We start from the raw sequence: 13,854 nt of genomic DNA, 5'->3' as shown, positions 1-13,854 counted from the left end.
TAGGTGTGTTAAAAATGTTAACACGCCTTAGTAAACAGGGCCCCAAGTTTATACACAGTTGATTATTTTCAGTGGAAAATAAATCTGTTGGCTGCCTGTTATGTGAATATTCCATCACTGTTTAATTATTGCTATCAAGTATTACATATTTAGGGCATATGCCTTAAACACAGATTGTTTACATTTGTTTATCAAGACCTTACATGCACATGGTATTGTTTATTAAACCCAAAGGCGAAACCAAAGTGTGGTTAAACAATTTGGTATAAACTGTGTTGTTTATGACTTTACTTGTTATGAAATGCTTTGAGTTTTACTGATCTGTACAACTGCTGTGTTTTTTTTGGCGGGTGGAAACAGGTGAGCTTATAGGGAGGGAGGGGAGTACGGGAGGGGAAGGGTTCTTGGGGTAAAAGTAAAAGTTTTTTTTATTGTGCCATGTTGGATGGTTTACTGTTTTTTATTGTTCTGTATGAAGCTTATCAACATACATGTTTTGCTTTTAATAAAGATGATTAAAACATAAAAAATATGTTTTGATGTTACTGAATTCTGTTATTCTCACAGTATGAGCCATCACAAGAACAAAATATAAGAAAACCAATGGACTGCATTAGGGGCTTATAGCCCATTTAGTTATGTTTCCACAAATGAGAGATCTGTTTGACAGAAAATATTTTACATAGTAACATAGTAGATGACGGCAGAAAAAGACCTGCACGGTCCATCTAGTCTGCCCACGATAAACTCATATGTGTATACCTTACCTTGATTTGTACCTGTCTTTTCCAGGGCACAGACCGTATAAGTCTGTCCAGCAGTATTTCCCGCCTCCCAACCACCAGTCCCGCCTCCCATCACCGGCTCTGGCACAGACCCCGTATAAGTCTGCCCTCCCCTATCCTAGCCTCCCAACCACCAACCCCTCTTCCCCCCGCCACCCAATTTCAGCTAAGCTTCTGTGGATCCATTCCTTCTGCACAGGATTCCTTTATGCCTATCTCACGCATGTTTGAATTCCGTTACCATTTTCATGTCCACCACCTCCCGCGGGAGGGCATTCCAAGCGTTCACCACCCTCTCCGTGAAGAAATACTTCCTGACATTTTGACTTATAAACCAATTGTCCCTGAAACATGCTCAAACAACAGAATAATCCATTTGTGTATCTGAAAGGTAAAGTTCTACAAAACAAATGAAGATGTGATTACACGAGTCCCAATGAAAGGAGAGTTTAATTCTACTTCCATTTAATTTCAATATATATTCCATCATCTTTATAACACCAGGCTTCCCAAGGCAGATTACAACAACATTTAAGATGAACCCATCGGGCGGAAACAGGATATCTTTACTGAAATTTGGCCATCTGTATTGTACAGTGTATTTATTTAGTTTTTAGTGTAGCAAAATGAGCACAAAATACAAAGTTTAAAAAGCCGTCCAATAAGTAAAAACCAAAAACTTTTGCCCTCCACCTTTTAAGGCACTGCCTATTCAGACTTGTTACAGATGGACCAACAATAAAAAACCAAACAAAACAATGTGGATGCAGCAGCAGCTCATAGGTTTGCTTGCTTTGTTTTGAGTGCACAGGGATGACGGCTGAGCTGGGAAGGGGAAACGCACACGGTCCCAATTGGCTTCACTGCTTACAATGGACTAGATAGGCTCACTTCCACTCCTGCCTATTAAACCTCCTTGATCGGATCGACGCTGAGCAGGCTAAGCTAACTCTAGGTTTAAAAAAATAATAAAGGAAAACACCCCCCGACGAGGAGCCCTGAGCCAGTACAAGCATAAGTGTAAAGAGAACTAATGTAAATGAAGGGGAGGTTGAGGGGGCCGCGAGCCCCCTCACCCTCCCTTATTTGAATGGTCATTCCCGGCGCGCGGCCTTCTTTACCTGTTGTTGTCGCAGGCAAATGATTGGTCCCTCCGGGGTTCTCTATAACTAACGTTCTTTTCTTCGACGTGGTGGCGGGGGAGGGCGGGGGGAGGACGTCGGGAGGAGCGCGAGCAGCAAGATCGTCATCACCGGCGTCTAGAGGTTTAATAGACAAGAGTGGAAGTGAGCCTATCTAGTCCATTGTAAGCAGTGAAGCCAATTAAGACTATCTAAGTTTCCCCTTCCCAGCTCAGCCGTCATCTCCGTTCACGCAAAACAAAGCATGCCAAACCTATGAGCTGCTGCATTTATTCACATTGTCGTTTTTTTTTTTTATTGTTTGTCCATCAGTAACAAGTCTAAACCTATTAAGAGGTGGAGAAAAAAGTATTTTTTTCGGTTTTTTTTAACTTATTGGACAGCTTTTTAATGTATTTGAAAGCTTCCCATATGTATTTATTTATTTAATTTTCCCACCAATTTGCAGGCTCAATGTGGCTTACATTTGCCGTAATGGCAGTTGCCATTACTGGATAGCAGAATTACAAAAGGCGTTGCATTAAGGTGCATACATACATGGTAAAGAAGAATACATTATGGTAATGCATATTGGTTCCTAAGTGATTGTAACATACATTAGGTCATCGACTATAGGGAGATCGTATTTGGCACAAGGATTACAGTGGTAGTGCTTGATCATTAATAGCAAAGAGGTTAATCAGTCAAGTGGTAAGATTTCAGTTTTTCTAGTTCATATGCAGAAAAAGGAGGACGGATTGAGCCAGCCGGGTTTTACTTCCATTGCTTTCAGCAATGGAAGTAAAACCCGGCTGGCTCAATCCGTCTTCCTTTTTCTGGAGCCATATGGTAACCCTAATATCATATGCAGTCTTATTGTTTGGTATTGAAGATGGATATTATTGGTATGCCTTCTTGAACATATATGTAGATATAAATATCATGAAATAACATAGTAACATAGTAGGTGATGGCAGAAAAAGACCTGCATGGTCCATCCAGTCTGCCCAACAAGATAAACTCATATGCGCTACTTTATATGTATACCTGACCTTGATTTGTATGTACCATTTTCAGGGCACAGACCGTATAAGTCTGGCCAATACTAGCCCCGCACCCCAAACACCGGTGCTGCCACCCAATCTCCGCTAAGCTTCTGGGGAGCCATTCCTTCTGAACAGGATTCCTTTATGTTTATCCCATGCATTTTTGAATTCCGTTAACATTTTCATCTCCTCCACTAGCAGTGAGACTACTGCTACAGGTGTCATTTTGGATGCAGCGCTGGACTGGGTATTGCCCCTGCCTGAAAATTACCTCCCAGCACTATGAATGATGTTAGGGTAGCCCTTTGAGGGGGCAAGAGCCATCTTTAAGGTGTGGGGTGGGGAGAGGGAGGGTGTGGGGTCTTGTACTTATAGGAGGCAGATGGGGCTTGAGTTAGAGAGGCTTAAGTTGGGGGGGGGGTCCTGGATGCCAGGGGGACCCTGCTTTTGTGGCCCAATGCTCCTCGTCATATAGACTCTCAAGCAGACTTACTTCTTTTGTCAATTGAATATCACTAAAACAGCTTAAAAATTATTATAGCTAAGCTGGTAGAAACAGCAGTTTTAAACTGTATTTTGTGCTCATTTTTCTATAAACTTAAATAAATACACTGTATACAATACAGATGGCCAAATTTCAGTGAGGATATCTTTGTTTGTTTGTTACATTTGTACTGTTAATATGTGTTGTAGCTTAAGGCCTATCCACTGGAATGGTGGTGGGCCAAGTTACAGGACTTTGGTCAGCTGAGAAGCCTTGACTAGGCCTGATAACCCACTAATGGCATTACAGTTGAGAACCTGCAAAAGCAGGACTATATGATGAGTCTTAATGAAACCTGGTACAACTTACAAATTGAATATAGCACATATGATGATTGAATAATGGACTAAAATGGATAAAATCTGGTTTTCAAAATGAAGTCTGTGCTTCTATGAGATGGTACTCAGATCATAAGATGTTATGAAAGCTGATATGAAACTGAGATGTCAATAATAGGATATTTTTGTAAAAATAAGATGTTGACGAGAGCGGAAATGTCACAAACAGGTGCAAGATATTTTTGTAAAGAACATGTTGTTTACAATAGCGGAAATCTTGTAATAGCTAAAACCGGAAAGAAGAAGGTACAGATGGACATCTGCCGGAAAAGGGAAAAAAATGATTCAGAGGTTGTGAAATATTAAGAAAAAAAAAGCTTTTGCCATTAACTTGTATTAAGACCTGTGCCTATAAAAGAGAGAAGATTTTGCCAGATAGTTGGAACATTCCCCAACTTGTCTTGGAGAACAGAAGCTCTGTTCCATTGAACCCAGAACCTGTCTGATGAATGTATTGAATAGAAGACTTTATTTTGGTAAGAATAAACAAAATCCTATTTCTGAAAACTATCCTTGTCTTTATTTCTACTTATTCTTTATCTGTCATTTATTCTACAAAGAAGACCATACACAAGAGATCCTCACTCCCTGAACTAACTAAGATAGATCTTTATAGGTGGGAACATAAATGGTCAAAGATCTCCTTAGACCCTATTAGACAGAAAGCTGTGGTCATGGGAATAAGGTGTGAACTCCGCCTTCTGATGCCTCCCAGAGGAGTCAAGAAGAGGTCTAAAAGGGGGGCATTTAAAACAGTACCCCACATTTTCCTACCTATTTGCAGGCTCAATGTGGCTTACATAGTACCGTAGAGGCGTTTGATAGCAGATACAAGGTTATTTTGTGGTCAGATGAGGTAGGGGTGAATCAGGCGTCATGGGGTCGAAGGAAGTGAAGATTATAAATTGTCCAGGACGATCATTAGTTATGCTGTGTTGCTGGGTGCGGGGATTTATGTTGGATTGGTGGGATAGGCCTTTTTGAAGAGGTGAGTTTTGAGTGATTTCCTGAAGTTTAAGTGGTCACGGATTGTTCTCACAGCATTTGGGAGTCTGTTCCATAGTTGTGCGCTTATGTAGGAGAAGTTGGATGCGTAAGTTGTTCTGTATCTTAGACCTTTACAATTTGGATAATGTAGGTTTAGGTATGATCGTGATGATCTGATTCTGTTTCTGGTTGGTAGATCTATTAGGTCTGTCATGTATCCTGGGACTACGCCATTGATAATTTTGTGGACCAAAGTGCAGATTTTGAAGATGATCTGTACTTTGATTGGGAGCCAATGCAACTTTTCTTGTAGGGGTTTAGCACTTTCAAATCGTGTTTTACCATATATCAATCTGGCTGCTGTATTTTGGGTGGTCTGGAGTTTTTTTGTGAGTTGTACTTTACATCCCGCGTAGATTCCGTTACAGTAATCTACATGGCTTAGGACCATTGATTGTATTAGGTTTCAAAAAGTTTCCCTTGGGAAGAAAGGTTTTATTCGTTTGAGTTTCCACATTGCATATAACATTTTCTTCATCACGGTATTTACTTGGCTCTCGAGTGTAAGGTTGCGATCGAGTGTGACGCCGAGTATTTTTAAGCTATCTGAAGTAGGGAGTGTGTGTCCTGGGGTGCTTATGGTTGCGGGTTTGTACTTGTTATGTTGAGAGGATGAGGCAGTGTGTTTTTTCAGTGTTCAGTTTCAATTGGAATGAGTTTGCCCAAGAGTCCATGATGTTCAGGCCATCATTGATTTCATTGGTTATTTCTGTCAAGTCCTGTCTGAAGGGAATGTAGATTGTAATGTCATTTGCATAGATGGATGGGTTGAGACCTCGATTGGACAAGGACTTTGCCAGTGGGATCATCGTCATGTTGAAGAGTATTGGTGATAATGGTGATCCTTGAGGTACTCCGCAGGCTGCTTTCCATGGTGGTGATATGTTTGAGTTTGATTTTACTTGGTATGTTCTGGTGGTTAGAAAGGAAAGAGATCCTTATACCTTAATAAAATTTTTTCGTTATTATACATCTTCTCAGCCTTTGGAATCCTTGGTCATCCTCCCACTTTTATTTCAATCTGGTGGTTAGAAAGCCCTTGATCCAATTAAGTACATTTCCGTCAATCCCAAAGTGGCCAAGGATATCCTGTTTCTGATGGGTTCATCTTAAATGTTGTTGTAATCTGCCTTGGGAAGCCTGGTGTTATAAAGTTGATGGAATATATTGAAATTAAATGGAAGTAGAATGAAACTCTCCTTTCATTGGGACACATGTAATCACATCTTTATCTGTTTTGTAGAAGTTTACCTGTTAGATATACAAATGGAGTATTCTGTTGTTTCAGCATGTTTCAGGGACAAGTGGTTTGTTTATAAGTCAAAATAATAAAAATATTTTCTGTCAAACAGACCTCTCATTTGTGGAAACATAACTAAAGTTTGTCAAGGACATTTTGGGCAAAAACATAGCTATACACCGCATGAAATGTTCTACACTGATCAAGAATGTCCTTGGCTCAGCAGTCCATGAAGAATTCATCTCGGACCTGGGCGAAAAGGAGACGTCTTACGCCTTGATCATCGATGAAAGCACAGATAGCGACCTAGAGAAACAGCTCTGTGTGATGGTGTGCTACTACAGTAGTTCCTTGAAGTGGAGGAGTGGCCTAGTGGTTAGGGTGGTGGACTTTGGTCCTGAGGAACTGAGTTTGATTCCCACTTCAGGCACAGGCAGCTCCTTGTGACTCTGGGCAAGTCACTTAACCCTCCATTGCCCTATGTAAGCCGCATTGAGCCTGCCATGAGTGGGAAAGCACAGGGTACAAATGTAACAAAACAAAACAAGTGTATTACCACCACGTTTCTAGGAATATTAGCCCTTGATACTGGTACCGCACAAGGAATATTCAGTCCCATTACCAATTTTCTTGAAGCAAATCATCTTGCAATAGACAAATGCTTAGGCTTAGCAACTGATGTCTGTAGTACCATGTGTGGCAGAAATAATTCAGTAATATCAAGGTTTCGTGAAGTGTGCCCTAACATTGTACATATAAAGTGTATTTGCCATTCAATTCAGCTGAGTTCTTCACATGTGCTGATGATGTTACAATTTATATTCCCTTCAGATATGATTTGACCGAGATCTCTAATGAAATCAATCACGGTCTAAACACGATGTACTTTTGGGCAACTTCTTTCCAACTAAAATTGAATGCTGAAAAAACGCACTGCCTTATTCTATCATCCATGCAGAAGGAATGGATCCTCAGAAGCTTAGCCGAGATTGGGAGGTGGGGCTGGTGTTTGGGTGATGAGGCTAGTTCTGGGCAAGACTTCTACGGTCTGTGTCCTGAAAATGGCAGATACAAATCAAGGTAAGGTATACACAAGAAGTAGCACATATGAGTTTATCTTGTTGGGCAGACTAGATGGACCGTGCAGGTCTTTTTCTGCCATCATCTACTATGTTACTATCTCAACACAACAAGTACTGACCTTCAACCTTAATCACCACCACCCTTTACCTTCCCATCTTAGAGAGCCCAAAAATATTGGGAATCACTCTTGACCGCAACCTTTCACTTGAAAGCCAAATAAACTCCACTACAAAGATGTTCTTCTCGCTGTGGAAACTAAAACGGATAAAACCTTTTTCCCGAGAGAGGTATTTCGTCACCTAATACAGTCAATCGTTTTATGTCACTTGGATTATTGTAACAGAGTTTACACAGGATGTAAAGAGCAACTTATTAAGAAACTGCAGACCGCCCAAAACACAGCGGCCAGATTAATTTATGGAAAATCCAAATTTGAAAGTGCAAAACCCCTCTGAGAGAAATTGCATTGGCTTCCTGTCAAGGATCGAATTACCTTTAAAATCTGTTCCCTAGTACACAAAATTCTCTATGGTGAAGGCATAGGAGCCAACTTTTCAAACTTATTGGGGGTGCTAAGCCCAATGAAAGTAACCCCTCCCTGGACATATACAAGGATTTTTCTCAATATTGGGGTGCTCAAGCACCCACAGAGTCAGCTCCAATGGGTGAAAGCCCTGGCTACACGATTAATCTAATCATCCCACCACCCAGGAATGCATTAAGACTATCCTGTTCATACCTAAACCTTCATTACCCAATGCAACGGGCTGAAGTATAAATCCACATTTTTTTTGTTACATTTGTACCCATGGCAGGCTCAATGTGGCTTACATGGGGCAATGGAGGGTTAAGTGACTTGCCCAGAGTCACAAGGAGCTGCCTGTGCCTGAAGTGGGAATCCAACTCAGTTCCTCAGTTCCCCAGGACCAAAGTCCACCACCCTAACCACTAGGCCACTCCTCCACTTCATCCTTCTCCTTCATCAGCTCACAACTATGGAATTCTTTGCTAAAAGCTATAAAAACCATCCAGAACCATCTAAATTTCAGGAAATCTCTTAAGACTATGTTATTTGGAAAAGCCTACCCCAAGGACTCAGCATGTGTCTCCACTGCTTGATACACATCAATCTAATGACAATTTTGGACACATCCACCCTTCCCTTCTCTCCCCTGGTTTTCCTGTTCCTTTCGTTCCTTCCCCATCCTCTCCATTATTTCTTATGTAGGTTTAATGTTGTATTAGCTTAATTTACTGCATTGGTGTCCGCCTCTGCGGTGCGATGTAAGCCACATTGAGCCTGACGCAGTTGGGAAAATGTGGGGTATAAATGAGATAATAAATAAATGTGATGCCAAGGAACTTTTAATTCATGGTTGCTGAGACCTATAACTGGTTCTGCCATAGTACTTTTCACCAGCAGAAATACAAACAATTATATGAATGCATTATTAATGTTGGTGAAGATCCTGAGGTTGTCAGACACTCACTGGCTGTCCATAGCTGCTTGTGTTCAGCACGTCCTTGAACAATATGACGAACTAAAGTTTCACTTCCAGATAGCGAAGGATGAGGTGCACAAGCTACACTGCTGAGCAGCTATATCAGATGTACATCACACCAGAAAACAAGCTGTACTTGGTATTTTTGAGGCCCAAACCACAGGAACTCAACCGAGTGAACAAGCTGTTTGAGTCTGATAAAGTGAGCCCTGTCCGCCTGCTCACCGAACTGATAACATTATGTTGCACCATGCTGCTGCGACTTGTGAGACCAACCACGTTCACATCGTGGGGAGCAACCAGTGGCATAGCCAAGGGTGGGCTGGGCCCACCCACTTTGATCTCAGGCCCATAAGTAGCAGCACACCTACGATGTGGCTGGCAGAGATTCCCAAGCTGAAAGCTCTAAACAACTGTCCCTCCTGCATACCATATAAATAGCAGATCTTTGCCTGCAAGAAGCAGCGACTGATACATACTGCTCACTCCGGCCCCAAAAGCCGTCTCCTCTGACTTATTCTCGCCTATGCAGAAACAGGAAGCTGCATCAGTGGGAAGGATGTGGGGCCAACATGAGTACTGTGTATTAGTTGCTGCTTACTGCCGGTGAAAATCTACTATTTAAAAGGTGTGCAGGAGAGGGGGAATATTTGAGAGACCATATGGCATGCAGGCGAGAGAAGGAGAGACCAAATCACCTGTGAGATGTGGTGGGGTTCTTCTGCCCACCCATCTTGGGCCCAGGCCCATCCAAAATTGGGTGTCTGGCTACGCCCCTGGGAGCAACTCTGATGTATGATTTGGAAGACAGGTCTAAGTATCTATCGTTGGCAGCTATTAACTTTGGTATCGAATTCCAGGTGGCGCTGCATGAGTCTCGAATCGAACACACATCTGCAGAACACACTAAAGAGCGCTGTAGGGATTATATATTTGAACTTCTGAAAGAAATGCGTCAGAGGCTACCATCAAATGTACAGAAGCTAGAGTCTCTGGCAAATCTTTCTCCATCAGTTGTCCTTGGAGCCCTGAAACCACAGCTGTCAAAGTTGTCATTTTTACCTCTGTATAAGGGTAATGTTGGCGATCTGGAGCAACAGTGGATGTGGATCAGCACAGTGTTGTGGCCAAACTACAGTGACAATGAGGTCGAGCAGTTTTGGGTGACTGTAGCAAATCACACAGATGCTACAGGAGATCATGACTTCCTTCAGCTACGGCATTTTGCGCTATATATGTTGGCTTTACCTTTCAGCAATGCAGCTGTGGAAAAAAAACCTTTTCTCAGATGAACCTTATCAAGACAAAACTGAGAAACAGGATGCAACAGGGAACTCTGGAAGCCTTGTTGCATCAGGGGCGTAGCCAGACCTCGCCAGGAGGGGGGGCCAGAGCCCGAGGTGGGGGGCACTGTTTAGCCGCCCCCCCCCCCGGAGCCGCCGCCACCGCCACAACATCGGACCCCCCCTGCCGGCCTGCCCACGATCCCCTTCAACCCCCTCCCGCCACCAACTCTCCCCCGCCGTCGCCGTCCGCCTCGTCGCCGCAAATGATGCCTTTTTTGAAGAGAGACTTCCTTCCGCGCTCGAGTAGCGCCTTTCTTCAACGAAGTTCCAGCGATCAGCTGTTTCGACGCCGGTGACGCTGCCGGCGTCGAAACAGCTGATCGCCGGAACTTCATTGAACAAAGGCGCTACTCGAGCATAGAAGGAAGTCTCTCTTCAAAAAAGGTATCATTTGCGGCGACGGGGCGGGCGACGGCGGGGGAGAGTTGCTGGCGGGAGGGGGGTTGAAGGGGATCGTGGGGCAGGGGGCCAGGGCCAAATCTACAGGGGCCCGGGCCCCCTCCGGCCCCACGTAGCTACGCCACTGTGTTGCATATTTGTAGCTACATGAGGCACAAAGGCATATACTACAATCAGTTTATTCCTACAGCTGAGTAGATTCAACTCTAATACTGTATGTATGTGAGAACAAGCGAGGAGGATGACTCGATACCTGATGAATATTTTGCACCTTCCTGAAGCAGATGCTGGGATTCTATCATGTTCTGAAAAGTGACAGTTTTTACTATGGGCTTCTTTTCCAAAAGCCGTGCTACTGATTCCCAAGGGGCAAATGAGAGGAAGCCCGTAGGATTTGAATGGGCTTCCTCTCATTTGCCGCACCAGGAGGCCCTATGTATTTTTGCCTCTTTGTAAAAGGAGCCCAAAATGTTAAGGATTATTTGAAAAATCATAGAGAAGAAAAGTGAGAATATCATTATGCATCTGTTTAGGTCATATAAGTAATGCCATACTGGGAAAAGACCAAGGGTCCATCGAGCCCAGCATCCTGTCCACGACAGCGGCCAATACAGGCCAAGGGCACCTGGCAAGCTTCCCAAATGTACAAACAGTCTACACATGTCATTCTTGGAATTGTGGATTTTTCCCAAGTCCATTTAGTAGCGGTTTATGGACTTGTCCTTTAGGAAACCATCCAACCCCTTTTTAAACTCTGCTAAGCTAACCGCCTTCACCACTTTCTCCGGCAACGAATTCCAGAGTTTAATTATACGTTGGGTGAAGAAACATTTTCTCCGATTTGTTTTAAATTTACTACACTGTAGTTTCATCGCATGCCCCCTAGTCCTAGTATGTGGTGGAACTGCAATTATAACTGTGTACAGTTCTGGTCTTCCCGTGTCAAAAAGGATGTAGCAGAACTAGAAAAGTCTTTAGCATCTGACTTGTTTCTCCAATGTAGCAGCCTTCGTTGCATTTTTTACACTGAATGATATATACCACATTGGAAGATGAGCACGTGAAAGATTCCTTAATGTTGAATATTTTTCCTTTGTGAATGACCGTGGGGTCCTGCGAAATGTTTTGGCATAGTTTGCAGCTGGATATATTGCAAGGATGTGTGCCATTCTCTTCTTTTTGAGTCTGTGTTGGGAGCTTACTTCTAATTAGCTTGTGTTTTAAGTTGGGTGGCTGTCGGAAGGCCAGCACTGGTGGGGATGGGAATATCTCTTTCAGTAATTCATCCTCCTGGAGTAGAGGCTGCAGATCTTTTATGATTTTTCTTAATTTTTCCAGTCAGATGCTAAAGAAGAGATTTAATTTACATAGACACCATTTGAAAAATGCCAGTACTAATAATGATGTCATGCCTGTGGGGCAGCACTTTACAAAACCAGAACACTGTACCAGTGACTTCATGGTAAGAATCTTAAAAGGGAACTTTAAAACAATACAGGAACGTAAGACCTTTGAAGTCAGAATGATTAAATATTTTGACACCCACCAGACAGGACTTAACAAAGATCTGGGTTTTCTAGCCCATTATAAACCATAAAATTGTACTACTTTGACACCCTCCTGTCTCCATACATATCTCACCTGTCCCTCTTCCTGTCTCTCACCTATCCACCCCCATCCTGTTTGATGTTTCACTTATATATACTGTCATCTATCAACAGTTGCTTATTTCCGATCTGATGAAGAAGGGCAACCTTCGAAAGCTAATCAAGAAATGTATTAAGTTATGTCCAATAAAAAAGGTATCATCTTATTTTCTTTTCCATGTTTTATTTTGTTTTATTTCTATTGATTATCATTAAAAGTGGACTAACACGGCTACCACACCTCTCTACTTGGTTTGGACAAATTCTTAGAGGAAATGTCTATAAAAATTTGTTAAATGTCACAAAAAAATCTCTCAGAACAACAATAAATGTCGACAAAGAAATATGTGATTTACAAATAAACTTAAATGTCAATTATGTGCTCACGTGATTTTTGTTGGACTGTCATTGACCAACCAAATCTTAGCATGTCCTTTATGTTTTAATCATCACACATATTTTATAGAGAATTTTTTTAGCGTTTCCATTGGCAATTGTGCTCTAATTCAAAAATAATGTGTATTGCATATTTCTTTGCTGACAATTATTGTCGTTCTGAGGGATTTTTTTGTAACGTTTGGTAGTTTTTTCCCTTGGCAAATTTTGAATTCATTTCCTCTATATGGTGGTGGTTTTCCATAAAAAATTATTAGCCAGATAGGGATAAGGGGAGGGACTTGATAAACTGCCCTTCTGTGGTTACAATCAAAGGGGTATGTTTACTAAGGTGTGTTAGCATTTTTAACGCGCCTGTAAATTTAAGGCGCATTAGCGTTTAAACGCATGTTAAAAACGCTAATGCGCCCATATCGCCACTTAGTAAACATAAGCGAAAGTGCTTTACATATTATGTACAGGTACTTATTTTGTACCTGGGGCAGTGGAGGGTTAAGTGACTTGCCCAGAATCACAAGGAGCTGCAGTGGGAATCAAACCCAGTTCACCAGGATCAAATCCTGCTTCACTAACCACTAGGCTAATCCTCCACTCCTAAAAACAAAGGATATTAATTTTTTTGGATTTTGCTCCAACCTTTTTCAGTACTAGCTCAAGGTGAGTTATATTTAGGTACACTGAGTATTTTTCTGTCCCTGGAGGGTTCACAATCTGTTGTACCTGAGGCAATGGAGGGTTAAATGACTTGCCCAAGATCACGAGGAGCAGCAGTGGGATTTGAACTGGATACCACTGGATGTCAAGACCAGTGCTCTAACCAGTAGGCTACTCCTCCACTTGGTAGACTTGGGAGAGCCAGGTCTTATCCTTGGAAACCAGATATGAAAAACAGATCTACTTTTTGGGTTCTGCTGTGCATTTGTTACCCAGAGTGTCCACTCTCAGAGACAGGGTGCTGGGCCCAATGGACATTGATGTGACTCAGCTTGGCTTTTCTTAAGAACATAAGGATACTCATACTCATACACATCCGGCTTCTCCTATATAAGCGCACAACTATGGAATGGGCTCGCAAAAGCTGTGAAAACAATCCACAACCACTTGAACTTCAGGAAATCACTAAAAAATCAACCTCTTCAAAACGGCCTACCCCAACGACCCCACGTAACCCTCTTCACCTACCAACACAGCATGACTATGATTGAACAGGACAACACGCAACCTTCATTCCTTCCGACCCTCCATTTCTACCTCATATGATCACTATACAACTTTGTATTTGTTATCCACTGACTGGGCAAATGCCTTTGACGGTACTATGTAAGCCACATTGAGCCTGCAAATAGGTAGGAAAATGCGGG

General features: G+C 42.3%; 1 protein-coding gene across 2 annotated transcripts in view; it reads right to left on the bottom strand.

Annotated features, from left to right (window-relative positions):
• C1H15orf61 (chromosome 1 C15orf61 homolog) overlaps nucleotides 1-1,989 on the bottom strand; it is a 38,201-nt gene extending 36,212 nt beyond the window's left edge. Inside the window, exon 1 of one of the 2 annotated variants that reach the window (XM_030190464.1) lies at nucleotides 1,907-1,989. The gene's annotated coding sequence lies outside the window, so the exon portion shown is untranslated. The remainder of the gene's footprint in view (nucleotides 1-1,906) is intronic. The other variant, XM_030190465.1, reaches the window with a different exon arrangement.
• Between the last annotated feature and the right edge of the window lie 11,865 nt (nucleotides 1,990-13,854).

Source organism: Microcaecilia unicolor, chromosome 1 (genome assembly GCF_901765095.1).
Source record: "Microcaecilia unicolor chromosome 1, aMicUni1.1, whole genome shotgun sequence".
NCBI lineage: Eukaryota > Metazoa > Chordata > Amphibia > Gymnophiona > Siphonopidae > Microcaecilia > Microcaecilia unicolor.
This window is presented reverse-complemented; position numbering and strand designations above follow the sequence as displayed.